The sequence below is a fragment of the Heterodontus francisci genome, chromosome 16 (genome assembly GCF_036365525.1).
Source record: "Heterodontus francisci isolate sHetFra1 chromosome 16, sHetFra1.hap1, whole genome shotgun sequence".
In the NCBI taxonomy this organism is placed as follows: domain Eukaryota; kingdom Metazoa; phylum Chordata; class Chondrichthyes; order Heterodontiformes; family Heterodontidae; genus Heterodontus; species Heterodontus francisci.
In genome coordinates this window covers 6,774,425-6,802,164 of record NC_090386.1, presented here as the reverse complement: position 1 = coordinate 6,802,164, position 27,740 = coordinate 6,774,425, and positions in this window count along the sequence as shown.

Genomic DNA, 27,740 nt, shown 5'->3' with positions numbered 1-27,740 from the left:
GGAAACTGGGCAGTCAGTTACCCTGGAAACAGGATTGTCAGTTACACTGGAAACAGGGTGATCAGTTATCCTGGAAACAGGGCGGTCAGTTACCCCGGAAACAGGGCAGTCAGTTACCCCAGAAACAGGGCTGTCAGTAACCCTGGAAACAGATTAGTCAGTTACCCCGGAAACAGGGTGGTCAGTTACCCCGGAAAAAGAGTGATCAGTTACCCCGGAAACAGAGTGATCAGTTATCCTGGAAACAGGGTGATCAGTTACCCCGGAAACAGGGAGATCAGTTACCCTGGAAACAGCACTTTCAGTTATCCTGGAAACAGGGTGGTCAGTGACCCTGGAAACAGGGCGGTCAGTTACCCCGGAAACAGGGCGGTCAGTTACCCCGGAAACAGGGTGATCAGTTATCCTGGAAACAGGGCAGTCAGTTAGCCTGGAAACAGGGCAGTCAGTTACCCCGGAAACAGGGTAAGTCAGTTACCCTGGAAACAGGGCAGTCAGTTCTCCCGTAAACAGGGCAGTCAGTTATCCCGGAAACAGGGTGATCAGTTACCCTGGAAACAGGGCAGTCAGTTACCCCGGAAGCAGGGCAGTCAGTTACCCTGGAAACAGGGCAGTCATTTCTCCCGGAAACAGGGCAGTCAGTTCTCCCGGAAACAGGGTGATCAGTTACCCTGGAAACTGGGCAGTCAGTTACCCTGGAAACAGGGCAGTCAGTTACCCTGGAAACAGGGCAGTCTGTTACCCTGGAAATTGGGCAGTCAGTTATCCCGGAAACAGGGCAGACAGTTATCCCGGAAACAGGGTGATCAGTTACCCTGGAAACAGGGCAGTCAGTTATCCCGGAAACAGGGCAGTCAGTTATCCCGGAAAAAGGTTGATCAGTTACCCTGGAAACTGGGCAGTCAGTTACCCTGGAAACAGGCCAGTCAGTTACCCCGGAAGCAGGGCAGTCAGTTACCCAGGAAACAGGGCAGACATTTTTCCCGGAAACAGGGCAGTCAGTTACCCTGGAAACAGGGCTTTCAGTTATCCTGGAAACAGGGTGGTCAGTGACCCTGGAAACAGGATGGTCAGTTACTCCGGAAACAGGGCAGTCTGTTACCCTGGAAACTGGGCAGTCAGTTATCCCGGAAACAGGGCAGACAGTTATCCCGGAAACAGGGTGATCAGTTACCCTGGAAACAGGGCAGTCAGTTATCCCGGAAACAGGGCAGTCAGTTATCCCGGAAAAAGGGTGATCAGTTACCCTGGAAACTGGGCAGTCAGTTTCCCTGGAAACAGGCCAGTCAGTTACCCCGGAAGCAGGGCAGACAGTTACCCAGGAAACAGGGCAGTCAGTTAACCCGGAAACCGGGCAGTCAGTTACCCTGGAAACAGGGCAGTCAGTCACCCTGGAAACTGGTTAGACAGTTACCCCGGAAACAGGGTGATCAGTTACCCCGGAAACAGGGCAGTCAGTAATCCCGGAAACAGGGCAGTCAGTTATCACGGAAAAAGGGTGATCAGTTACCCAGGAAACTGGCAGTCAGTTACCCTGGAAACAGGGCAGTCAATTCCCCTGGAAACAGGGCAGTCAGTTACCCTGGAAACAGGGCTGTCAGTTAACCTGGAAACAGGGCAGTCAGTTATCCTGGAAACAGGGCGGTCAGTTACCCCGGAAACAGGGCAGTCAGTTACCCTGGAAACAGGGCAGTCAGTTACCCTGGAAACAGGGCAGTCAGTTATCCCGGAAACAGGGTGATCAGTTATCCTGGAAACAGGGCAGTCAGTTAGCCTGGAAACAGGGCAGTCAGTTACCCCGGAAACAGGGCAGTCAGTTACCCTGGAAACAGGGCAGTCAGTTATCCCGGAAACAGGGCAGTCAGTTACCCTGGAAACAGGGTATTCAGTTACTCTGGAAACTGGGCAGTCAGTTACCCTGGAAACAGGGCAGTCAGTTACCCCGGAAACAGGGCAGTCAGTTAACCTGGAAACAGGGCGGTCAGTTATCCAGTAAACAGGGCAGTCAGTTATCCCGGAAACAGGGCAGTCAGTTATCCTGGAAACAGGGCAGTCAGTTACCCCGGAAATAGGGCGGTCAGTTATCCTGGAAACAGGGCGGTCAGTTACCCCGGAAACAGGTAGATCTGTTACCCCGGAAACAGGGCAGTCAGTTACCCTGGAAACTGGGCAGTCAGTTACCCTGGAAACAGGATTGTCAGTTACACTGGAAACAGGGTGATCAGTTATCCTGGAAACAGGGCGGTCAGTTACCCCGGAAACAGGGCAGTCAGTTACCCCAGAAACAGGGCTGTCAGTAACCCTGGAAACAGATTAGTCAGTTACCCTGGAAACAGGGTGGTCAGTTACCCCGGAAAAAGAGTGATCAGTTACCCCGGAAACAGAGTGATCAGTTATCCTGGAAACAGGGTGATCAGTTACCCCGGAAACAGGGAGATCAGTTACCCTGGAAACAGCACTTTCAGTTATCCTGGAAACAGGGTGGTCAGTGACCCTGGAAACAGGGCGGTCAGTTACCCCGGAAACAGGGCGATCAGTTATCCTGGAAACAGGGCAGTCAGTTAGCCTGGAAACAGGGCAGTCAGTTACCCCGGAAACAGGGTAAGTCAGTTACCCTGGAAACAGGGCAGTCAGTTCTCCCGGAAACAGGGCAGTCAGTTATCCCGGAAACAGGGTGATCAGTTACCCTGGAAACAGGGCAGTCAGTTACCCCGGAAGCAGGGCAGTCAGTTACCCTGGAAACAGGGCAGTCATTTCTCCCGGAAACAGGGCAGTCAGTTCTCCCGGAAACAGGGTGATCAGTTACCCTGGAAACTGGGCAGTCAGTTACCCTGGAAACAGGGCAGTCAGTTACCCCGGAAACAGGGCAGTCTGTTACCCTGGAAATTGGGCAGTCATTTATCCCGGAAACAGGGCAGACAGTTATCCCGGAAACAGGGTGATCAGTTACCCTGGAAACAGGGCAGTCAGTTATCCCGGAAACAGGGCAGTCAGTTATCCCGGAAAAAGGTTGATCAGTTACCCTGGAAACTGGGCAGTCAGTTACCCTAAAAGCAGGCCAGTCAGTTACCCCGGAAGCAGGGCAGTCAGTTATCCTGGAAACAGGGCAGACAGTTTTCCCGGAAACAGGGCAGTCAGTTACCCTGGAAACAGGGCTTTCAGTTATCCTGGAAACAGGGTGGTCAGTGACCCAGGAAACAGGATGGTCAGTTACTCCGGAAACAGGGCAGTCTGTTACCCTGGAAACTGGGCAGTCAGTTATCCCGGAAACAGGGCAGACAGTTATCCCGGAAACAGGGTGATCAGTTACCCTGGAAACAGGGCAGTCAGTTATCCCGGAAACAGGGCAGTCAGTTATCCCGGAAAAAGGGTGATCAGTTACCCTGGAAACTGGGCAGTCAGTTTCCCTGGAAACAGGCCAGTCAGTTACCCCGGAAGCAGGGCAGACAGTTACCCAGGAAACAGGGCAGTCAGTTAACCCGGAAACCGGGCAGTCAGTTACCCTGGAAACAGGGCAGTCAGTCACCCTGGAAACTGGTTAGACAGTTACCCCGGAAACAGGGTGATCAGTTACCCCGGAAACAGGGCAGTCAGTAATCCCGGAAACAGGGCAGTCAGTTATCACGGAAAAAGGGTTATCAGTTACCCTGGAAACTGGGCAGTCAGTTACCCTGAAACAGGGCAGTCAATTCCCCTGGAAACAGGGCAGTCAGTTACCCTGGAAACAGGGCTGTCAGTTAACCTGGAAACAGGGCAGTCAGTTATCCTGGAAACAGGGCGGTCAGTTACCCCGGAAACAGGGCAGTCAGTTACCCTGGAAACAGGGCAGTCAGTTACCCTGGAAACAGGGCAGTCAGTTATCCCGGAAACAGGGTGATCAGTTATCCTGGAAACAGGGCAGTCAGTTAGCCTGGAAACAGGGCAGTCAGTTACCCCGGAAACAGGGCAGTCAGTTACCCTGGAAACAGGGCAGTCAGTTATCCCGGAAACAGGGCAGTCAGTTACCCTGGAAACAGGGTATTCAGTTACTCTGGAAACTGGGCAGTCAGTTACCCTGGAAACAGGGCAGTCAGTTACCCCGGAAACAGGGCAGTCAGTTAACCTGGAAACAGGGCGGTCAGTTATCCAGCAAACAGGGCAGTCAGTTATCCCGGAAACAGGGCAGTCAGTTATCCTGGAAACAGGGCAGTCAGTTACCCCGGAAATAGGGCGGTCAGTTATCCTGGAAACAGGGCGGTCAGTTACCCCGGAAACAGGGAGATCTGTTACCCCGGAAACAGGGCAGTCAGTTGCCCTGGAAACTGGGCAGTCAGTTACCCTGGAAACAGGATTGTCAGTTACACTGGAAACAGGGTGATCAGTTATCCTGGAAACAGGGCGGTCAGTTACCCCGGAAACAGGGCAGTCAGTTACCCCAGAAACAGGGCTGTCAGTAACCCTGGAAACAGATTAGTCAGTTACCCCGGAAACAGGGTGGTCAGTTACCCCGGAAAAAGAGTGATCAGTTACCCCGGAAACAGAGTGATCAGTTATCCTGGAAACAGGGTGATCAGTTACCCCGGAAACAGGGAGATCAGTTACCCTGGAAACAGCACTTTCAGTTATCCTGGAAACAGGGTGGTCAGTGACCCTGGAAACAGGGCGGTCAGTTACCCCGGAAAAAGGGCGGTCAGTTACCCCGGAAACAGGGTGATCAGTTATCCTGGAAACAGGGCAGTCAGTTAGCCTGGAAACAGGGCAGTCAGTTACCCCGGAAAAAGGGTGATCAGTTACCCTGGAAACTGGGCAGTCAGTTAACCTGGAAACAGGGCAGTCAGTTACCCCGGAAGCAGGGCAGTCAATTACCCAGTAAACAGGGCTGTCAGTTAACCCGGAAAGTGGGCAGTTTGTTCCCGTGGAAGCAGGGTGATCAGTTATCCTGGAAACAGGGCGGTCAGTTACCCCGGAAACAGGGCAGTCAGTTACCCCAGAAACAGGGCAGTCAGTTACCCTGGAAACAGGGTATTCAGTTACTCTGGAAACTGGGCAGTCAGTTACCCTGGAAACAGGGCAGTCAGTTACACCGGAAACAGGGCAGTCAGTTACCCTGGAAACCGAGCAGTCAGTTACCCTGGAAACAGGGCAGTCAGTTATCCTGGAAACAGGGTTATCAGTTACCCTGGAAACAGGGCAGTCAGTTATCCCGGAAACAGGGCAGTCAGTTAACCTGGAAACAGGGCAGTCAGTTATCCCGGAAACAGGGCAGTCAGTTAACCTGGAAACAGGGCAGTCAGTTATCCATTAAACAGGGCAGTCAGTTATCCCGGAAACAGGGCAGTCAGTTATCCTGGAAGCAGAGCGGTCAGTTACCCTGGTAATAGGATGGTCAGTTATCCTGGAAACAGGGCGGTCAGTTACCCCGGAAACAGGGCGGTCAGTTACCCCGGAAACAGGGCAGTCAGTTACACCAGAAATAGGGCGGTCAGTAACACTGGAAACAGATTAGTCAGTTACCCCGGAAACAGGGTGGTCAGTTCCCCCGGAAACAGAGTGATCAGTTATCCTGGAAACAGGGCAGTCAGTTACCCCGGAAACAGGGCAGTCAGTTATCCTGGAAACAGGGCAGTCAGTTACCCCGGAAACAGGGTGATCAGTTACCCTGGAAACAGGGAGATCAGTTACCCTGGAAACAGGGCATTCAGCTACCCGGAAACAGGGAGATCAGTTACCCTGGAAACAGGGCTTTCAGTTATCCTGGAAACAGGGCTTTCAGTTATCCTGGAAACAGGGCATTCAGCTACCCGGAAACAGGGTGATCAGTTACCCCGGAAACAGGGAGATCAGTTACCCTGGAAACAGGGCTTTCAGTTATCCTGGAAACAGGGTGGTCAGTGACCCTGGAAACAGGGTGGTCAGTTATCCTGGAAACAGGGCGGTCAGTTACCCCGGAAACAGGGTGATCAGTTATCCTGGAAACAGGGCAGTCAGTTAGCCTGGAAACAGGGCAGTCAGTTACCCCGGAAACAGGGCAGTCAGTTACCCTGGAAACAGGGCAGTCAGTTATCCCGGAAACAGGGCAGTCATTTATCCCGGAAACAGGGTGATCAGTTACCCTGGAAACAGGGCAGTCAGTTACCCCGGAAACAGGGCAGTCAGTTACCCTGGAAACAGGGCAGTCATTTCTCCCGGAAACAGGGCAGTCAGTTTTCCCGGAAACAGGGTGATCAGTTACCCTGGAAACTGGGCAGTCAGTTATCCTGGAAACAGGGCAGTAGGTTACCCCGGAAACTGGGCAGTCAGTTACCCTGGAAACAGGGCAGTCAGTCACCCTGGAAACTGGTTAGTCAGTTACCCCGGAAACAGGGTGATCATTTACCCCGGAAACAGGGCAGTCAGTTCCCCTGGAAACAGGGCAGTCAGTTACCCTGGAAACAGGGCAGTCAGTTAACCTGGAAACAGGGCAGTCAGTTATCCTGGAAACAGGGCGGTCAGTTACCCCGGAAATAGGTAGGTCAGTTATCCTGGAAACAGGGTGATCAGTTACGCTGGAAACAGGGGAGTCAGTTATCCTGGAAACAGGGTGGTCAGTGACCCTGGAAACAGGGTGGTCAGTTACCCCGGAAACAGGGCAGTCAGTTACCCCGGAAACAGGGTGATCAGTTATCCTGGAAACAGGGCAGTCAGTTAGCCTGGAAACAGGGCAGTCAGTTACCCCGGAAACAGGGTGATCAGTTATCCTGGAAACAGTGCGGTCAGTTACCCCGGAAACAGGGCAGTCATTTACCCCGGAAACAGGGTGATCAGTTATCCTGGAAACAGGGCAGTCAGTTAGCCTGGAAACAGGGCAGTCAGTTACCCCGGAAACAGGGCAGTCAGTTACCCTGGAAACAGGGCAGTCAGTAATCCCGGAAACAGGGCAGTCAGTTAGCCCGGAAACAGGGTTATCAGTTACCTGGAAACAGGGCAGTCAGTTATCCCGGAAACAGGGCAGTCAGTTACCCTGGAAACAGGGCAGTTATTTATCCCGGAAACAGGGCAGTCAGTTAACCTGGAAACAGGGCGGTCAGTTATCCAGTAAACAGGGCAGTCAGTTATCCCGGAAACAGGGCAGTCAGTTATCCTGGAAACAGGGCGGTCTGTTACCCCGGAAACAGGGAGATCTGTTACCCCGGAAACAGGGCAGTCATTTACCCTGGAAACTGGGAAGTCAGTTACCCTGGAAACAGGATGGTCAGTTACCCCGGAAACAGGGCACTCAGTTACCCCAGAAACAGGGCGGTCAGTTACCCTGGAAACAGGGCAGTCAGTTACCCTGGAAACAGGGCAGTCAGTTTTCCCGGAAACAGGGTGATCAGTTACCCTGGAAACAGGGCTTTCAGTTATCCTGGAAACAGGGCATTCAGCTACCCGGAAACAGGGTGATCAGTTACCCCGGAAACAGGGAGATCAGTTACCCTGGAAACAGGGCTTTCAGTTATCCTGGAAACAGGGTGGTCAGTGACCCTGGAAACAGGGTGGTCAGTTATCCTGGAAACAGGGCGGTCAGTTACCCCGGAAACAGGGTGATCAGTTATCCTGGAAACAGGGCAGTCAGTTAGCCTGGAAACAGGGCAGTCAGTTACCCCGGAAACAGGGCAGTCAGTTACCCTGGAAACAGGGCAGTCAGTTATCCCGGAAACAGGGCAGTCATTTATCCCGGAAACAGGGTGATCAGTTACCCTGGAAACAGGGCAGTCAGTTACCCCGGAAACAGGGCAGTCAGTTACCCTGGAAACAGGGCAGTCATTTCTCCTGTAAACAGGGCAGTCAGTTTTCCCGGAAACAGGGTGATCAGTTACCCTGGAAACTGGGCAGTCAGTTATCCTGGAAACAGGGCAGTAGGTTACCCCGGAAACTGGGCAGTCAGTTACCCTGGAAACAGGGCAGTCAGTCACCCTGGAAACTGGTTAGTCAGTTACCCCGGAAACAGGGTGATCATTTACCCCGGAAACAGGGCAGTCAGTTCCCCTGGAAACAGGGCAGTCAGTTACCCTGGAAACAGGGCAGTCAGTTAACCTGGAAACAGGGCAGTCAGTTATCCTGGAAACAGGGCGGTCAGTTACCCCGGAAATAGGTAGGTCAGTTATCCTGGAAACAGGGTGATCAGTTACGCTGGAAACAGGGGAGTCAGTTATCCTGGAAACAGGGTGGTCAGTGACCCTGGAAACAGGGTGGTCAGTTACCCCGGAAACAGGGCAGTCAGTTACCCCGGAAACAGGGTGATCAGTTATCCTGGAAACAGGGCAGTCAGTTAGCCTGGAAACAGGGCAGTCAGTTACCCCGGAAACAGGGTGATCAGTTATCCTGGAAACAGTGCGGTCAGTTACCCCGGAAACAGGGCAGTCATTTACCCCGGAAACAGGGTGATCAGTTATCCTGGAAACAGGGCAGTCAGTTAGCCTGGAAACAGGGCAGTCAGTTACCCCGGAAACAGGGCAGTCAGTTACCCTGGAAACAGGGCAGTCAGTAATCCCGGAAACAGGGCAGTCAGTTAGCCCGGAAACAGGGTTATCAGTTACCTGGAAACAGGGCAGTCAGTTATCCCGGAAACAGGGCAGTCAGTTACCCTGGAAACAGGGCAGTTATTTATCCCGGAAACAGGGCAGTCAGTTAACCTGGAAACAGGGCGGTCAGTTATCCAGTAAACAGGGCAGTCAGTTATCCCGGAAACAGGGCAGTCAGTTATCCTGGAAACAGGGCGGTCTGTTACCCCGGAAACAGGGAGATCTGTTACCCCGGAAACAGGGCAGTCATTTACCCTGGAAACTGGGAAGTCAGTTACCCTGGAAACAGGATGGTCAGTTACCCCGGAAACAGGGCACTCAGTTACCCCAGAAACAGGGCGGTCAGTTACCCTGGAAACAGGGCAGTCAGTTACCCTGGAAACAGGGCAGTCAGTTTTCCCGGAAACAGGGTGATCAGTTACCCTGGAAACTGGGCAGTCAGTTATCCTGGAAACAGGGCAGTAGGTTACCCCGGAAACTGGGCAGTCAGTTACCCTGGAAACAGGGCGGTCAGTCACCCTGGAAACAGGGCGGTCAGTTACCCCGGAAACAGGGAGATCTGTTACCCCGGAAACAGGGCAGTCAGTTGCCCTGGAAACTGGGCAGTCAGTTACCCTGGAAACAGGATTGTCAGTTACACTGGAAACAGGGTGATCAGTTATCCTGGAAACAGGGCGGTCAGTTACCCCGGAAACAGGGCAGTCAGTTACCCCAGAAACAGGGCTGTCAGTAACCCTGGAAACAGATTAGTCAGTTACCCCGGAAACAGGGTGGTCAGTTACCCCGGAAAAAGAGTGATCAGTTACCCCGGAAACAGAGTGATCAGTTATCCTGGAAACAGGGTGATCAGTTACCCCGGAAACAGGGAGATCAGTTACCCTGGAAACAGCACTTTCAGTTATCCTGGAAACAGGGTGGTCAGTGACCCTGGAAACAGGGCGGTCAGTTACCCCGGAAACAGGGTTATCAGTTACCCTGGAAACAGGGCAGTCAGTTATCCCGGAAACAGGGCAGTCAGTTAGCCCGGAAACAGGGTTATCAGTTACCCTGGAAACAGGGAAGTCAGTTATCCCGGAAACAGGGCAGTCAGTTACCCTGGAAACAGGGCAGTTATTTATCCCGGAAACAGGGCAGTCAGTTAACCTGGAAACAGGGCGGTCAGTTATCCAGTAAACAGGGCAGTCAGTTATCCCGGAAACAGGGCAGTCAGTTATCCTGGAAACAGGGCGGTCTGTTACCCCGGAAACAGGGAGATCTGTTACCCCGGAAACAGGGCAGTCATTTACCCTGGAAACTGGGCAGTCAGTTACCCTGGAAACAGGATGGTCAGTTACCCTGGAAACAGGGTGATCAGTTATCCTGGAAACAGGGCGGTCAGTTACCCTGGAAACAGGGCACTCAGTTACCCCAGAAACAGGGAGGTCAGTTACCCTGGAAACAGGGCAGTCAGTTACCCCGGAAACAGGGCAGTCAGTTACCCTGGAAGCAGGGCAGTCAGTTATCCCGGAAATAGGGCAGTCAGTTATCCCGGAAACGGGCTGATCAGTTACCCTGGAAACTGGGCAGTCAGTTACCCAGGAAACAGGGCAGTCAGTTTCCCTGGAAACTGGGCAGTCAGTTACCCTGGAAACAGGGTAGTCAGTTATCCCGGAAACAGGGTGATCAGTTACCCTGGAAACTGGGCAGTCAGTTACCCCGGAAACAGGGCAGTCAGTTACCCTGGAAACTGGGCAGTCAGTTACCCCGGAAACAGGGCAGTCAGTTACCCTGGAAACAGGGCAGTCAGTTACGCTGGAAACTGCGCAGTCAGTTACCCCGGAAACAGGGTGATCAGTTATCCTGGAAACAGGGCGGTCAGTTACCCCGGAAACAGGGCAGTTTTTTACCCTGGAAACAGGGCACACAGTTATCCCTGAAACAGGGCGGTCAGTTACCCTGGAAACAGGGCCGTCATTTACCCCGGAAACAGGGTGATCCGTTACCCCGGAAACAGGGTGAACAGTTACCCTGGAAACTGGGCAGTCTGTTACCTCGGAAACAGGGCGGTCACATGCCCTGGAAACAGTGCAGTCAGTTACCCTGGAAACAGGGCAGTCAGTTATCCCGGAAACAGGGCAGTCAGTTATCCCGGAAACAGGGTGATCAGTTACCCTGGAAACAGGGCAGTCAGTTCCCCCGGAAACAGGGCAGTCAGTTACCCTGGAAACAGGGCAGTCAGTTATCCCGGAAACAGGGCAGTCAGTTACCCTGGAAACAGGGTATTCAGTTACTCTGGAAACTGGGCAGTCAGTTACCCTGGAAACAGGGCAGTCAGTTACCCCGGATACAGGGCAGTCAGTTACCCTGGAAACTGGGCAGTCAATTACCCTGGAAACAGGGCATTCAGTTACCCCGGAAACAGGGTTATCAGTTACCCTGGAAACAGGGCAGTCAGTTATCCCGGAAACAGGGCAGTCAGTTATCCTGGAAACAGGGCAGTCAGTTATCCCGGAAACAGGGCAGTCAGTTAACCTGGAAACAGGGTGATCTGCTACCCTGGAAACAGGGCATTCAGTTACCCCGGAAACAGGGTTATCAGTTACCCTGGAAACAGGGCAGTCAGTTATCCCGGAAACAGGGCAGTCAGTTACCCTGGAAACAGGGCAGTCAGTTATCCCGGAAACAGGGCAGTCAGTTACCCTGGAAACAGGGTATTCAGTTACTCTGGAAACTGGGCAGTCAGTTACCCTGGAAACAGGGCAGTCAGTTACCCCGGATACAGGGCAGTCAGTTACCCTGGAAACTGGGAGATCAGTTAACCTGGAAACAGGGCAGTCAGTTACCCGGAAACAGGGTGATCAGTTACCCCGGAAACAGGGAGATCAGTTACCCTGGAAACAGGGTTTTCAGTTATCCTGGAAACAGGGTGGTCTGTGACCCTGTAAACAGGGTGGTCAGTTATCCTGGAAACATGGCGGTCAGTTACCCCGGAAACGGGGCAGTCAGTTACCCCGGAAACAGGGTGATCAGTTATCCTGGAAACAGGGCAGGCAGTTAGCCTGGAAACAGGGCAGTCAGTTACCCCGGAAACAGGGCAGTCAGTTACCCTGGAAACAGGGCAGTCAGTTATCCCGGAAACAGGGCAGTCATTTATCCCGGAAACAGGGTGATCAGTTACCCTGGAAACAGGGCAGTTAGTTACCCCGGAAACAGGGCAGTCAGTTACCCTGGAAACAGGGCAGTCATTTCTCCCGGAAACAGGGCAATCAGTTTTCCCGGAAACAGGGTGATCAGTTACCCTGGAAACTGGGCAGTCAGTTATCCTGGAAACAGGGCAGTAGGTTACCCCGGAAACTGGGCAGTCAGTTACCCTGGAAACAGGGCAGTCAGTCACCCTGGAAACTGGTTCGTCAGTTACCCCGGAAACAGGGTGATCATTTACCCCGGAAACAGGGCAGTCAGTTCCCCTGGAAACAGGGCAGTCAGTTACCCTGGAAACAGGGCAGTCAGTTAACCTGGAAACAGGGCAGTCAGTTATCCTGGAAACAGGGCGGTCAGTTACCCCTGAAATAGGTAGGTCAGTTATCCTGGAAACAGGGTGATCAGTTACGCTGGAAACAGGGGAGTCAGTTATCCTGGAAACAGGGTGGTCAGTGACCCTGGAAACAGGGTGGTCAGTTACCCCGGAAACAGGGTGATCAGTTATCCTGGAAACAGGGCGGTCAGTTACCCCGGAAACAGGGCAGTCATTTACCCCGGAAACAGGGTGATCAGTTATCCTGGAAACAGGGCAGTCAGTTAGCCTGGAAACAGGGCAGTCAGTTACCCCGGAAACAGGGCAGTCAGTTACCCTGGAAACAGGGCAGTCAGTTATCCCGGAAACAGGGCAGTCAGTTAGCCCGGAAACAGGGTTATCAGTTACCTGGAAACAGGGCAGTCAGTTATCCCGGAAACAGGGCAGTCAGTTACCCTGGAAACAGGGCAGTTATTTATCCCGGAAACAGGGCAGTCAGTTAACCTGGAAACAGGGCGGTCAGTTATCCAGTAAACAGGGCAGTCAGTTATCCCGGAAACAGGGCAGTCAGTTATCCTGGAAACAGGGCGGTCTGTTACCCCGGAAACAGGGAGATCTGTTACCCCGGAAACAGGGCAGTCATTTACCCTGGAAACTGGGCAGTCAGTTACCCTGGAAACAGGATGGTCAGTTACCCTGGAAACAGGGTGATCAGTTATCCTGGAAACAGGGCGGTCAGTTACCCCGGAAACAGGGCACTCAGTTACCCCAGAAACAGGGCGGTCAGTTACCCTGGAAACAGGGCAGTCAGTTATCCGGAAACAGGGCAGTCAGTTTTCCCGGAAACAGGGTGATCAGTTACCCTGGAAACTGGGCAGTCAGTTACCCTGGAAACAGGGCAGTAGGTTACCCCGGAAACTGGGCAGTCAGTTACCCTGGAAACAGGGCAGTCAGTCACCCTGGAAACTGGTTAGTCAGTTACCCCGGAAACAGGGTGATCATTTACCCCGGAAACAGGGCAGTCAGTTCCCCTGGAAACAGGGCAGTCAGTTACCCTGGAAACAGGGCAGTCAGTTATCCTGGAAACAGGGCGGTCAGTTACCCCGGAAATAGGTAGGTCAGTTATCCTGGAAACAGGGTGATCAGTTACGCTGGAAACAGGGGAGTCAGTTATCCTGGAAACAGGGTGGTCAGTGACCCTGGAAACAGGGTGGCCAGTTACCCCGGAAACAGGGTGATCAGTTATCCTGGAAACAGGGCGGTCAGTTACCCCGGAAACAGAGCAGTCAGTTACCCCGGAAACAGGGTGATCAGTTATCCTGGAAACAGGGCGGTCAGTTACCCCGGAAACAGGGCAGTTTTTTACCCTGGAAACAGGGCACACAGTTATCCCTGAAACAGGGCGGTCAGTTACCCTGGAAACAGGGCCGTCATTTACCCCGGAAACAGGGTGATCCGTTACCCCGGAAACAGGGTGAACAGTTACCCTGGAAACTGGGCAGTCTGTTACCTCGGAAACAGGGCGGTCACATGCCCTGGAAACAGTGCAGTCAGTTACCCAGGAAACATGGTGATCCGTTGCCCTGGAAACAGGGCAGTCAGTTACCCTGGAAACAGGGCAGTCAGTTATCCCGGAAACAGGGCAGTCAGTTATCCCGGAAACAGGGTGATCAGTTACACTGGAAACAGGGCAGTCAGTTCCCCCGGAAACAGGGCAGTCAGTTATCCCGGAAACAGGGCAGTCAGTTACCCTGGAAACAGGGTATTCAGTTACTCTGGAAACTGGGCAGTCAGTTACCCTGGAAACAGGGCAGTCAGTTACCCCGGATACAGGGCAGTCAGTTACCCTGGAAACTGGGCAGTCAATTACCCTGGAAACAGGGCATTCAGTTACCCCGGAAACAGGGTTATCAGTTACCCTGGAAACAGGGCAGTCAGTTATCACGGAAACAGGGCAGTCAGTTATCCTGGAAACAGGGCAGTCAGTTATCCCGGAAACAGGGCAGTCAGTTAACCTGGAAACAGGGTGATCTGCTACCCTGGAAACAGGGCATTCAGTTACCCCGGAAACAGGGTTATCAGTTACCCTGGAAACAGGGCAGTCAGTTATCCCGGAAACAGGGCAGTCAGTTACCCTGGAAACAGGGCAGTCAGTTATCCCGGAAACAGGGCACTCAGTTACCCTGGAAACAGGGTATTCAGTTACTCTGGAAACTGGGCAGTCAGTTACCCTGGAAACAGGGCAGTCAGTTACCCCGGATACAGGGCAGTCAGTTACCCTGGAAACTGGGAGATCAGTTAACCTGGAAACAGGGCAGTCAGTTACCCGGAAACAGGGTGATCAGTTACCCCGGAAACAGGGAGATCAGTTACCCTGGAAACAGGGTTTTCAGTTATCCTGGAAACAGGGTGGTCAGTGACCCTGGAAACAGGGTGGTCAGTTATCCTGGAAACATGGCGGTCAGTTACCCCGGAAACGGGGCAGTCAGTTACCCCGGAAACAGGGTGATCAGTTATCCTGGAAACAGGGCAGGCAGTTAGCCTGGAAACAGGGCAGTCAGTTACCCCGGAAACAGGGCAGTCAGTTACCCTGGAAACAGGGCAGTCAGTTATCCCGGAAACAGGGCAGTCATTTATCCCGGAAACAGGGTGATCAGTTACCCTGGAAACAGGGCAGTCAGTTACCCCGGAAACAGGGCAGTCAGTTACCCTGGAAACAGGGCAGTCATTTCTCCCGGAAACAGGGCAGTCAGTTTTCCCGGAAACAGGGTGATCAGTTACCCTGGAAACTGGGCAGTCAGTTATCCTGGAAACAGGGCAGTAGGTTACCCCGGAAACTGGGCAGTCAGTTACCCTGGAAACAGGGCAGTCAGTCACCCTGGAAACTGGTTCGTCAGTTACCCCGGAAACAGGGTGATCATTTACCCCGGAAACAGGGCAGTCAGTTCCCCTGGAAACAGGGCAGTCAGTTACCCTGGAAACAGGGCAGTCAGTTAACCTGGAAACAGGGCAGTCAGTTATCCTGGAAACAGGGCGGTCAGTTACCCCGGAAATAGGTAGGTCAGTTATCCTGGAAACAGGGTGATCAGTTACGCTGGAAACAGGGGAGTCAGTTATCCTGGAAGCAGGGTGGTCAGTGACCCTGGAAACAGGGTGGTCAGTTACCCCGGAAACAGGGTGATCAGTTATCCTGGAAACAGGGCGGTCAGTTACCCCGGAAACAGGGCAGTCATTTACCCCGGAAACAGGGAGATCAGTTATCCTGGAAACAGGGCAGTCAGTTAGCCTGGAAACAGGGCAGTCAGTTACCCCGGAAACAGGGCAGTCAGTTACCCTGGAAACAGGGCAGTCAGTTATCCCGGAAACAGGGCAGTCAGTTAGCCCGGAAACAGGGTTATCAGTTACCTGGAAACAGGGCAGTCAGTTATCCCGGAAACAGGGCAGTCAGTTACCCTGGAAACAGGGCAGTTATTTATCCCGGAAACAGGGCAGTCAGTTAACCTGGAAACAGGGCGGTCAGTTATCCAGTAAACAGGGCAGTCAGTTATCCCGGAAACAGGGCAGTCAGTTATCCTGGAAACAGGGCGGTCTGTTACCCCGGAAACAGGGAGATCTGTTACCCCGGAAACAGGGCAGTCATTTACCCTGGAAACTGGGCAGTCAGTTACCCTGGAAACAGGATGGTCAGTTACCCTGGAAACAGGGTGATCAGTTATCCTGGAAACAGGGCGGTCAGTTACCCCGGAAACAGGGCACTCAGTTACCCCAGAAACAGGGCGGTCAGTTACCCTGGAAACAGGGCAGTCAGTTATCCGGAAACAGGGCAGTCAGTTTTCCCGGAAACAGGGTGATCAGTTACCCTGGAAACTGGGCAGTCAGTTACCCTGGAAACAGGGCAGTAGGTTACCCCGGAAACTGGGCAGTCAGTTACCCTGGAAACAGGGCAGTCAGTCACCCTGGAAACTGGTTAGTCAGTTACCCCGGAAACAGGGTGATCATTTACCCCGGAAACAGGGCAGTCAGTTCCCCTGGAAACAGGGCAGTCAGTTACCCTGGAAACAGGGCAGTCAGTTATCCTGGAAACAGGGCGGTCAGTTACCCCGGAAATAGGTAGGTCAGTTATCCTGGAAACAGGGTGATCAGTTACGCTGGAAACAGGGGAGTCAGTTATCCTGGAAACAGGGTGGTCAGTGACCCTGGAAACAGGGTGGCCAGTTACCCCGGAAACAGGGTGATCAGTTATCCTGGAAACAGGGCGGTCAGTTACCCCGGAAACAGAGCAGTCAGTTACCCCGGAAACAGGGTGATCAGTTATCCTGGAAACAGGGCAGTCAGTTAGCCTGGAAACAGGGCAGTCAGTTACCCCGGAAACAGGGTGATCAGTTATCCTGGAAACAGGGCGGTCAGTTACCCCGGAAACAGGGCAGTCATTTACCCCGGAAACAGGGTGATCAGTTATCCTGGAAACAGGGCAGTCAGTTAGCCTGCAAACAGGGCAGTCAGTTACCCCGGAAACAGGGCAGTCAGTTACCCTGGAAGCAGGGCAGTCAGTTATCCCGGAAACAGGGCAGTCAGTTAGCCCGGAAACAGGGTTATCAGTTACCCTGGAAACAGGGCAGTCAGTTATCCGGAAACAGGGCAGTCAGTTACCCTGGAAACAGGGCAGTTATTTATCCCGGAAACAGGGCAGTCAGTTAACCTGGAAACAGGGCGGTCAGTTATCCAGTAAACAGGGCAGTCAGTTATCCCGGAAACAGGGCAGTCAGTTATCCTGGAAACAGGGCGGTCTGTTACTCCGGAAACAGGGAGATCTGTTACCCCGGAAACAGGGCAGTCATTTACCCTGGAAACTGGGCAGTCAGTTACCCTGGAAACAGGGCGGTCAGTTACCCCGGAAACAGGGCACTCAGTTACCCCAGAAACAGGGCGGTCAGTTACCCTGGAAACAGGGCAGTCAGTTACCCCGGAAACAGGGCAGTCAGTTATCCCAGAAACAGGGTGATCAGTTACGCTGGAAACAGGGCAATCAGTTACCCCGGAAACAGGGCAGTCAGTTACCCTGGAAACAGGGCAGTCAGTTATCCCGGAAATAGGGCAGTCAGTTATCCCGGAAACGGGCTGATCAGTTACCCTGGAAACTGGGCAGTCAGTTACCCCGGAAACAGGGCAGTCAGTTTCCCTGGAAACTGGGCAGTCAGTTACCCTGGAAACAGGGTAGTCAGTTATCCCGGAAACAGGGTGATCAGTTACCCTGGAAACTGGGCAGTCAGTTACCCCGGAAACAGGGCAGTCAGTTACCCTGGAAACTGGGCAGTCAGTTACCCCGGAAACAGGGCAGTCAGTTACCCTGGAAACAGGGCAGTCAGTTCCGCTGGAAACTGCGCAGTCAGTTACCCCGGAAACAGGGTGATCAGTTATCCTGGAAACAGGGCAGTCAGTTACCCCGGAAACAGGGCAGTTTTTTACCCTGGAAACAGGGCACACAGTTATCCCTGAAACAGGGCGGTCAGTTACCCTGGAAACAGGGCCGTCATTTACCCCGGAAACAGGCTGATCCGTTACCCCGGCAACAGGGTGAACAGTTACCCTGGAAACTGGGCAGTCTGTTACCCCGGAAACAGGGCGGTCACTTGCCCTGGAAACAGTGCAGTCAGTTACCCAGGAAACATGGTGATCCGTTGCCCTGGAAACAGGGCAGTCAGTTACCCTGGAAACAGGGCAGTCAGTTATCCCGGAAACAGGGCAGTCAGTTATCCCGGAAACAGGGTGATCAGTTACCCTGGAAACAGGGCAGTCAGTTCCCCCGGAAACAGGGCAGTCAGTTACCCTGGAAACAGGGCAGTCAGTTATCCCGGAAACAGGGCAGTCAGTTACCCTGGAAACAGGGTATTCAGTTACTCTGGAAACTGGGCAGTCAGTTACCCTGGAAACAGGGCAGTCAGTTACCCCGGATACAGGGCAGTCAGTTACCCTGGAAACTGGGCAGTCAATTACCCTGGAAACAGGGCATTCAGTTACCCCGGAAACAGGCTTATCAGTTACCCTGGAAACAGGGCAGTCAGTTATCCCGGAAACAGGGCAGTCAGTTACCCTGGAAACAGGGCAGTCAGTTATCCCGGAAACAGGGCAGTCAGTTAACCTGGAAACAGGGTGATCTGTTACCCTGGAAACAGGGCATTCAGTTACCCCGGAAACAGGGTTATCAGTTACCCTGGAAACAGGGCAGTCAGTTATCCCGGAAACAGGGCAGTCAGTTACCCTGGAAACAGGGCAGTCAGTTATCCCGGAAACAGGGCAGTCAGTTACCCTGGAAACAGGGTATTCAGTTACTCTGGAAACTGGGCAGTCAGTTACCCTGGAAACAGGGCAGTCAGTTACCCCGGATACAGGGCAGTCAGTTACCCTGGAAACTGGGCAGTCAGTTACCCCGGAAACAGGGTTATCAGTTACCCTGGAAACAGGGCAGTCAGTTATCCCGGAAACAGGGCAGTCAGTTACCCTGGAAACAGGGCAGTCAGTTATCCCGGAAACAGGGCAGTCAGTTATCCCGGAAACAGGGTGATCAGTTACGCTGGAAACAGGGCAATCAGTTACCCCGGAAACAGGGTGATCAGTTATCCCGGAAACAGGGCAGTCATTTACCCTGGAAACTGGGCAGTCAGTTACCCTGGAAACAGGATGGTCAGTTACCCTGGAAACAGGGCAGTCAGTTACCCCGGAAACAGGGCACTCAGTTACCCCAGAAACAGGGCGGTCAGTAACCCTGGAAACAGATTAGTCAGTTACCCCGGACACAGGGTGGTCAGTTACCCCGGAAACAGAGTGATCAGTTATCCTGGAAACAGGGCAGTCAGTTACCCCGGAAACAGGGCAGTCAGTTACCCTGGAAACAGGGCAGTCAGTTATCCCGGAAACAGGGCAGTCAGTTATCCCGGAAACAGGGTGATCAGTTACGCTGGAAACAGGGCAATCAGTTACCCCGGAAACAGGGTGATCAGTTATCCCGGAAACAGGGTAGTCAGTTATCCCGGAAACGGGCTGAGCAGTTACCCTGGAAACTGGGCGGTCAGTTACCCCGGAAACAGGGCAGTCAGTTTCCCTGGAAACTGGGCAGTCAGTTACCCTGGAAACAGGGTAGTCAGTTATCCCGGAAACAGGGTGATCAGTTACCCTGGAAACTGGGCAGTCAGTTACCCCGGAAACAGGGCAGTCAGTTACCCTGGAAACAGGGCAGTCAGTTAACCTGGAAACAGGGCAGTCAGTTATCCTGGAAACAGGGCGGTCAGTTACCCCGGAAATAGGTAGGTCAGTTATCCTGGAAACAGGGTGATCAGTTACGCTGGAAACAGGGGAGTCAGTTATCATGGAAACAGGGTGGTCAGTGACCCTGGAAACAGGGTGGTCAGTTACCCCGGAAACAGGGTGATCAGTTATCCTGGAAACAGGGCGGTCAGTTACCCCGGAAACAGGGCAGTCAGTTACCCCGGAAACAGGGTGATCAGTTATCCTGGAAACAGGGCAGTCAGTTAGCCTGGAAACAGGGCAGACAGTTACCCCGGAAACAGGGTGATCAGTTATCCTGGAAACAGGGCGGTCAGTTACCCCGGAAACAGGGCAGTCATTTACCCCGGAAACAGGGTGATCAGTTATCCTGGAAACAGGGCAGTCAGTTAGCCTGGAAACAGGGCAGTCAGTTACCCCGGAAACAGGGCAGTCAGTTACCCTGGAAACAGGGCAGTCAGTTATCCCGGAAACAGGGCAGTCAGTTAGCCCGGAAACAGGGTTATCAGTTACCTGGAAACAGGGCAGTCAGTTATCCCGGAAACAGGGCAGTCAGTTACCCTGGAAACAGGGCAGTTATTTATCCCGGAAACAGGGCAGTCAGTTAACCTGGAAACAGGGCGGTCAGTTATCCAGTAAACAGGGCAGTCAGTTATCCCGGAAACAGGGCAGTCAGTTATCCTGGAAACAGGGCGGTCTGTTACCCCGGAAACAGGGAGATCTGTTACCCCGGAAACAGGGCAGTCATTTACCCTGGAAACTGGGCAGTCAGTTACCCTGGAAACAGGATGGTCAGTTACCCTGGAAACAGGGCAGTCAGTTACCCCGGAAACAGGGCAGTCAGTTTTCCCGCAAACAGGGTGATCAGTTACCCTGGAAACTGGGCAGTCAGTTACCCTGGAAACAGGGCAGTAGGTGACCCCGGAAACTGGGCAGTCAGTTACCCTGGAAACAGGGCAGTCCGTCACCCTGGAAACTGGTTAGTCAGTTACCCCGGAAACAGGGTGATCATTTACCCCGGAAACAGGGCAGTCAGTTCCCCTGGAAACAGGGCAGTCAGTTACCCTGGAAACAGGGCAGTCAGTTAACCTGGAAACAGGGCAGTCAGTTATCCTGGAAACAGGGCGGTCAGTTACCCCGGAAATAGGTAGGTCAGTTATCCTGGAAACAGGGTGATCAGTTACGCTGGAAACAGGGGAGTCAGTTATCCTGGAAACAGGGTGGTCAGTGACCCTGGAAACAGGGTGGTCAGTTACCCCGGAAACAGGGTGATCAGTTATCCTGGAAACAGGGCGGTCAGTTACCCCGGAAACAGGGCAGTCAGTTACCCCGGAAACAGGGTGATCAGTTATCCTGGAAACAGGGCAGTCAGTTAGCCTGGAAACAGGGCAGTCAGTTACCCCGGAAACAGGGTGATCAGTTATCCTGGAAACAGGGCGGTCAGTTACCCCGGAAACAGGGCAGTCATTTACCCCGGAAACAGGGTGATCAGTTATCCTGGAAACAGGGCAGTCAGTTAGCCTGGAAACAGGGCAGTCAGTTACCCCGGAAACAGGGCAGTCAGTTACCCTGGAAACAGGGCAGTCAGTTATCCCAGAAACAGGGCAGTCAGTTAGCCCGGAAACAGGGTTATCAGTTACCCTGGAAACAGGGCAGTCAGTTATCCCGGAAACAGGGCAGTCAGTTACCCTGGAAACAGGGCAGTTATTTATCCCGGAAACAGGGCAGTCAGTTAACCTGGAAACAGGGCGGTCAGTTATCCAGTAAACAGGGCAGTCAGTTATCCCGAAAACAGGGCAGTCAGTTATCCTGGAAACAGGGCGGTCTGTTACTCCAGAAACAGGGAGATCTGTTACCCCGGAAACAGGGCAGTCATTTACCCTGGAAACTGGGCAGTCAGTTACCCTGGAAACAGGATGGTCAGTTACCCTGGAAACAGGGTGATCAGTTATCCTGGAAACAGGGCGGTCAGTTACCCCGGAAACAGGCTGATCCGTTACCCCGGAAACAGGGTGAACAGTTACCCTGGAAACTGGGCAGTCTGTTACCCCGGAAACAGGGCGGTCACTTGCCCTGGAAACAGTGCAGTCAGTTACCCAGGAAACATGGTGATCCGTTGCCCTGGAAACAGGGCAGTCAGTTACCCTGGAAACAGGGCAGTCAGTTATCCCGGAAACAGGGCAGTCAGTTATCCCGGAAACAGGGTGATCAGTTACCCTGGAAACAGGGCAGTCAGTTCCCCCGGAAACAGGGCAGTCAGTTACCCTGGAAACAGGGCAGTCAGTTATCCCGGAAACAGGGCAGTCAGTTACCCTGGAAACAGGGTATTCAGTTACTCTGGAAACTGGGCAGTCAGTTACCCTGGAAACAGGGCAGTCAGTTACCCCGGATACAGGGCAGTCAGTTACCCTGGAAACTGGGCAGTCAATTACCCTGGAAACAGGGCATTCAGTTACCCCGGAAACAGGCTTATCAGTTACCCTGGAAACAGGGCAGTCAGTTATCCCGGAAACAGGGCAGTCAGTTACCCTGGAAACAGGGCAGTCAGTTATCCCGGAAACAGGGCAGTCAGTTAACCTGGAAACAGGGTGATCTGTTACCCTGGAAACAGGGCATTCAGTTATCCCGGAAACAGGGTTATCAGTTACCCTGGAAACAGGGCAGTCAGTTATCCCGGAAACAGGGCAGTCAGTTACCCTGGAAACAGGGCAGTCAGTTATCCCGGAAACAGGGCAGTCAGTTACCCTGGAAACAGGGTATTCAGTTACTCTGGAAACTGGGCAGTCAGTTACCCTGGAAACAGGGCAGTCAGTTACCCCGGATACAGGGCAGTCAGTTACCCTGGAAACTGGGCAGTCAGTTACCCCGGAAACAGGGTTATCAGTTACCCTGGAAACAGGGCAGTCAGTTATCCCGGAAACAGGGCAGTCAGTTACCCTGGAAACAGGGCAGTCAGTTATCCCGGAAACAGGGCAGTCAGTTATCCCGGAAACAGGGTGATCAGTTACGCTGGAAACAGGGCAATCAGTTACCCCGGAAACAGGGTGATCAGTTATCCCGGAAACAGGGCAGTCATTTACCCTGGAAACTGGGCAGTCAGTTACCCTGGAAACAGGATGGTCAGTTACCCTGGAAACAGGGCAGTCAGTTACCCCGGAAACAGGGCACTCAGTTACCCCAGAAACAGGGCGGTCAGTAACCCTGGAAACAGATTAGTCAGTTACCCCGGACACAGGGTGGTCAGTTACCCCGGAAACAGAGTGATCAGTTATCCTGGAAACAGGGCAGTCAGTTACCCCGGAAACAGGGCAGTCAGTTACCCTGGAAACAGGGCAGTCAGTTATCCCGGAAACAGGGCAGTCAGTTATCCCAGAAACAGGGTGATCAGTTACGCTGGAAACAGGGCAATCAGTTACCCCGGAAACAGGGTGATCAGTTATCCCGGAAACAGGGTAGTCAGTTATCCCGGAAACGGGCTGAGCAGTTACCCTGGAAACTGGGCAGTCAGTTACCCCGGAAACAGGGCAGTCAGTTTCCCTGGAAACTGGGCAGTCAGTTACCCTGGAAACAGGGTAGTCAGTTATCCCGGAAACAGGGTGATCAGTTACCCTGGAAACTGGGCAGTCAGTTACCCCGGAAACAGGGCAGTCAGTTACCCTGGAAACAGGGCAGTCAGTTAACCTGGAAACAGGGCAGTCAGTTATCCTGGAAACAGGGCGGTCAGTTACCCCGGAAATAGGTAGGTCAGTTATCCTGGAAACAGGGTGATCAGTTACGCTGGAAACAGGGGAGTCAGTTATCATGGAAACAGGGTGGTCAGTGACCCTGGAAACAGGGTGGTCAGTTACCCCGGAAACAGGGTGATCAGTTATCCTGGAAACAGGGCGGTCAGTTACCCCGGAAACAGGGCAGTCAGTTACCCCGGAAACAGGGTGATCAGTTATCCTGGAAACAGGGCAGTCAGTTAGCCTGGAAACAGGGCAGACAGTTACCCCGGAAACAGGGTGATCAGTTATCCTGGAAACAGGGCGGTCAGTTACCCCGGAAACAGGGCAGTCATTTACCCCGGAAACAGGGTGATCAGTTATCCTGGAAACAGGGCAGTCAGTTAGCCTGGAAACAGGGCAGTCAGTTACCCCGGAAACAGGGCAGTCAGTTACCCTGGAAACAGGGCAGTCAGTTATCCCGGAAACAGGGCAGTCAGTTAGCCCGGAAACAGGGTTATCAGTTACCTGGAAACAGGGCAGTCAGTTATCCCGGAAACAGGGCAGTCAGTTACCCTGGAAACAGGGCAGTTATTTATCCCGGAAACAGGGCAGTCAGTTAACCTGGAAACAGGGCGGTCAGTTATCCAGTAAACAGGGCAGTCAGTTATCCCGGAAACAGGGCAGTCAGTTATCCTGGAAACAGGGCGGTCTGTTACCCCGGAAACAGGGAGATCTGTTACCCCGGAAACAGGGCAGTCATTTACCCTGGAAACTGGGCAGTCAGTTACCCTGGAAACAGGATGGTCAGTTACCCTGGAAACAGGGCAGTCAGTTACCCCGGAAACAGGGCAGTCAGTTTTCCCGCAAACAGGGTGATCAGTTACCCTGGAAACTGGGCAGTCAGTTACCCTGGAAACAGGGCAGTAGGTGACCCCGGAAACTGGGCAGTCAGTTACCCTGGAAACAGGGCAGTCCGTCACCCTGGAAACTGGTTAGTCAGTTACCCCGGAAACAGGGTGATCATTTACCCCGGAAACAGGGCAGTCAGTTCCCCTGGAAACAGGGCAGTCAGTTACCCTGGAAACAGGGCAGTCAGTTAACCTGGAAACAGGGCAGTCAGTTATCCTGGAAACAGGGCGGTCAGTTACCCCGGAAATAGGTAGGTCAGTTATCCTGGAAACAGGGTGATCAGTTACGCTGGAAACAGGGGAGTCAGTTATCCTGGAAACAGGGTGGTCAGTGACCCTGGAAACAGGGTGGTCAGTGACCCCGGAAACAGGGTGATCAGTTATCCTGGAAACAGGGCGGTCAGTTACCCCGGAAACAGGGCAGTCAGTTACCCCGGAAACAGGGTGATCAGTTATCCTGGAAACAGGGCAGTCAGTTAGCCTGGAAACAGGGCAGTCAGTTACCCCGGAAACAGGGTGATCAGTTATCCTGGAAACAGGGCGGTCAGTTACCCCGGAAACAGGGCAGTCATTTACCCCGGAAACAGGGTGATCAGTTATCCTGGAAACAGGGCAGTCAGTTAGCCTGGAAACAGGGCAGTCAGTTACCCCGGAAACAGGGCAGTCAGTTACCCTGGAAACAGGGCAGTCAGTTATCCCAGAAACAGGGCAGTCAGTTAGCCCGGAAACAGGGTTATCAGTTACCCTGGAAACAGGGCAGTCAGTTATCCCGGAAACAGGGCAGTCAGTTACCCTGGAAACAGGGCAGTTATTTATCCCGGAAACAGGGCAGTCAGTTAACCTGGAAACAGGGCGGTCAGTTATCCAGTAAACAGGGCAGTCAGTTATCCCGAAAACAGGGCAGTCAGTTATCCTGGAAACAGGGCGGTCTGTTACTCCAGAAACAGGGAGATCTGTTACCCCGGAAACAGGGCAGTCATTTACCCTGGAAACTGGGCAGTCAGTTACCCTGGAAACAGGATGGTCAGTTACCCTGGAAACAGGGTGATCAGTTATCCTGGAAACAGGGCGGTCAGTTACCCTGGAAACAGGGCACTCAGTTACCCCAGAAACAGAGCGGTCAGTTACCCTGGAAACAGGGCAGTCAGTTACCCCGGAAACAGGGCAGTCAGTTATCCCAGAAACAGGGTGATCAGTTACGCTGGAAACAGGGCAATCAGTTACCCCGGAAACAGGGCAATCAGTTACCCCGGAAACAGGGCAGTCAGTTACCCCGGAAACAGGGCAGTCAGTTACCCTGGAAACTGGGCAGTCAGTTACCCCGGAAACAGGGCAGTCAGTTACCCTGGAAACAGGGCAGTCAGTTACGCTGGAAACTGCGCAGTCAGTTACCCCGGAAACAGGGCAGTCAGTAACACTGGAAACAGATTACTCAGTTACCCCGGAAACAGGGTGATCAGTTATCCTGGAAACAGGGCGGTCATTTACCCTGGAAACAGGGCAGTTTTTTACCCTGGAAACAGGGCACACAGTTATCCCTGAAACAGGGCGGTCAGTTACCCTGGAAACAGGGCCGTCATTTACCCCGGAAACAGGCTGATCCGTTACCCCGGAAACAGGGTGAACAGTTACCCTGGAAACTGGGCAGTCTGTTACCCCGGAAACAGGGCGGTCACTTGCCCTGGAAACAGTGCAGTCAGTTACCCAGGAAACATGGTGATCCGTTGCCCTGGAAACAGGGCAGTCAGTTACCCTGGAAACAGGGCAGTCAGTTATCCCGGAAACAGGGCAGTCAGTTACCCTGGAAACAGGGCAGTTATTTATCCCGGAAACAGGGCAGTCAGTTAACCTGGAAACAGGGCGGTCAGTTATCCAGTAAACAGGGCAGTCAGTTATCCCGGAAACAGGGCAGTCAGTTATCCTGGAAACAGGGCGGTCTGTTACCCCGGAAACAGGGAGATCTGTTACCCCGGAAACAGGGCAGTCATTTACCCTGGAAACTGGGCAGTCAGTTACCCTGGAAACAGGATGGTCAGTTACCCTGGAAGCAGGGTGATCAGTTATCCTGGAAACAGGGCGGTCAGTTACCCCGGAAACAGGGCACTCAGTTACCCCAGAAACAGGGAGGTCAGTTACCCTGGAAACAGGGCAGTCAGTTACCCCGGAAACAGGGCAGTCAGTTTTCCCGGAAACAGGGTGATCAGTTACCCTGGAAACTGGGCAGTCAGTTACCCTGGAAACAGGGCAGTAGGTTACCCCGGAAACAGGGCAGTCAGTTACCCTGGAAACAGGGCAGTCAGTCACCCTGGAAACTGGTTAGTCAGTTACCCCGGAAACAGGGTGATCATTTACCCCGGAAACAGTGCAGTCAGTTCCCCTGGAAACAGGGCAGTCAGTTACCCTGGAAACAGGGCAGTCAGTTAACCTGGAAACAGGGCAGTCAGTTATCCTGGAAACAGGGTAGTCAGTTACCCCGGAAATAGGTAGGTCAGTTATCCTGGAAACAGGGTGATCAGTTACGCTGGAAACAGGGGAGTCAGTTATCCTGGAAACAGGGTGGTCAGTGACCCTGGAAACAGGGTGGTCAGTTACCCCGGAAACAGGGTGATCAGTTATCCTGGAAACAGGGCGGTCAGTTACCCCGGAAACAGGGCAGTCAGTTACCCCGGAAACAGGGTGATCAGTTATCCTGGAAACAGGGCAGTCAGTTAGCCTGGAAACAGGGCAGTCAGTTACCCCGGAAACAGGGTGATCAGTTATCCTGGAAACAGGGCAGTCAGTTACCCCGGAAACAGGGCAGTCATTTACCCCGGAAACAGGGTGATCAATTATCCTGGAAACAGGGCAGTCAGTTAGCCTGGAAACAGGGCAGTCAGTTACCCCGGAAACAGGGCAGTCAGTTACCCTGGAAACAGGCAGTCAGTTATCCCGGAAACAGGGCAGTCAGTTATCCCGGAAACAGGGTTATCAGTTACCCTGGAAACAGGGCAGTCAGTTATCCCGGAAACAGGGCAGTCAGTTACCCTGGAAACAGGGCAGTTATTTATCCCGGAAACAGGGCAGTCAGTTAACCTGGAAACAGGGCGGTCAGTTATCCAGTAAACAGGGCATTCAGTTATCCCGGAAACAGGGCAGTCAGTTATCCTGGAAACAGGGCGGTCTGTTACTCCGGAAACAGGGAGATCTGTTACCCCGGAAACAGGGCAGTCATTTACCCTGGAAACTGGGCAGTCAGTTACCCTGGAAACAGGATGGTCAGTTACCCTGGAAACAGGGTGATCAGTTATCCTGGAAACAGGGCGGTCAGTTACCCCGGAAACAGGGCACTCAGTTACCCCAGAAACAGGGCGGTCAGTTACGCTGGAAACAGGGCAATCAGTTACCCCGGAAACAGGGCAGTCAGTTACCCTGGAAACAGGGCAGTCAGTTATCCCGGAAATAGGGCAGTCAGTTATCCCGGAAACGGGCTGATCAGTTACCCTGGAAACTGGGCAGTCAGTTACCCCGGAAACAGGGCAGTCAGTTTCCCTGGAAACTGGGCAGTCAGTTACCCTGGAAACAGGGTAGTCAGTTATCCCGGAAACAGGGTGATCAGTTACCCTGGAAACTGGGCAGTCAGTTACCCCGGAAACAGGGCAGTCAGTTACCCTGGAAACTGGGCAGTCAGTTACCCCGGAAACAGGGCAGTCAGTTACCCTGGAAACAGGGCAGTCAGTTACGCTGGAAACTGCGCAGTCAGTTACCCCGGAAACAGGGCAGTCAGTAACACTGGAAACAGATTACTCAGTTACCCCGGAAACAGGGTGATCAGTTATCCTGGAAACAGGGC